The sequence below is a fragment of the Sapajus apella genome, unplaced genomic scaffold, assembly GCF_009761245.1.
Source record: "Sapajus apella isolate SASKATOON/1434 unplaced genomic scaffold, GSC_monkey_1.0 scaffold47, whole genome shotgun sequence".
Taxonomy (NCBI): domain Eukaryota; kingdom Metazoa; phylum Chordata; class Mammalia; order Primates; family Cebidae; genus Sapajus; species Sapajus apella.
The window spans coordinates 19,675,103-19,676,153 of record NW_022436987.1 but is presented as its reverse complement, the minus strand read 5'-3'; the positions used below and the strand labels follow the sequence as shown (position 1 = coordinate 19,676,153).

At 34.3% G+C, this 1,051-nt stretch overlaps 1 non-coding gene across 1 annotated transcript; it reads right to left on the bottom strand.

Moving 5' to 3' along the window:
- Positions 1-469: 469 nt before the first annotated feature.
- On the bottom strand, positions 470-576 carry LOC116525380. The gene has a single exon (XR_004257665.1). It is a non-coding gene; the product is annotated as a U6 spliceosomal RNA (small nuclear RNA).
- Between the last annotated feature and the right edge of the window lie 475 nt (positions 577-1,051).

The window sequence follows — 1,051 nt, the reverse complement described above, 5'->3', positions numbered from 1 at the left end:
TCACTGGCTACTCAGGATAAAATGTACTAGATTGTCTTCTTAAAAAATATTCATTCAAAATATTACCATTAAACAGAAGTATTGAAAGGTTTTCTACAAATGTATGATTTTGAAGATGGGGATATCAGCTATATTGTACATATCTCAGTATACAGAATTTTAATTTCTCTCTTGACATTAAGGTCTCCATTAGAAAAGTGAATTAATGTATGATTATAATGATAATACTTTTTCTTTTCTTTTAAATAACCTCAAATGTATAAAATGCATATAAATCTTTTTATAAAGATTTTTATTTTTATGTACAGTTTTGTCATTATAAAATATCTTAAAATTGTATATTCAGGAACAATCATTTTTAAAATGATTTATTTCAGATAAAATTATTAGTTATATACCTGTCAAAATGAATAATCTTATCTGTTGGTTTTGGTGAATAAGGAGTTCCCAGGACCTCGTTATGCTTAATTGATGTATGAACGCTGCCATGAATTTGTGTGTCATCCTTGGACAGGGGCCATGCTAATCTTCTCTGTATCATTCCAATTTTAGTATATGTGCTGCTGGAGTGAGCACAAAGACAAGACACATTTCTTTCTTCATCAAACATGCATTAAACTCCTCTATGTTCCAGGAAGTGGGGCTATGGAGGTGATAGTGAAAATTCTCCTGCAGGAGCTTGTGATCTAGTGGAGGAGGCTGACATAAAGATCTTAAGCTCTGAAAGAAGCATACGATGTGATTTAGTGTCCAACTAGTGCACGCTTTAGCCTAGATTTTGTGTGAAGGTATCTGCCAGATAAAACAGAGTGAGAAGAGTGGTGAATAAGTGCACAATCCCTGTAATAAGCTCAGTGTGGGTTTACAGAAGGGGCTGGTGAGAGGGATGAGAGTGGACTGTAGCAGTAGCCTGGTGAGAGATACACAACAGAATCTTTCTTCCAGGTGAAAGCAAATTTTTGAAGTTATTAAGTGGAAATAACTTCATAATGTACACCAGTACTCTACATTCTGAATTCAATTGTGCATCCAGTATTGCCCTTTTTGGGGG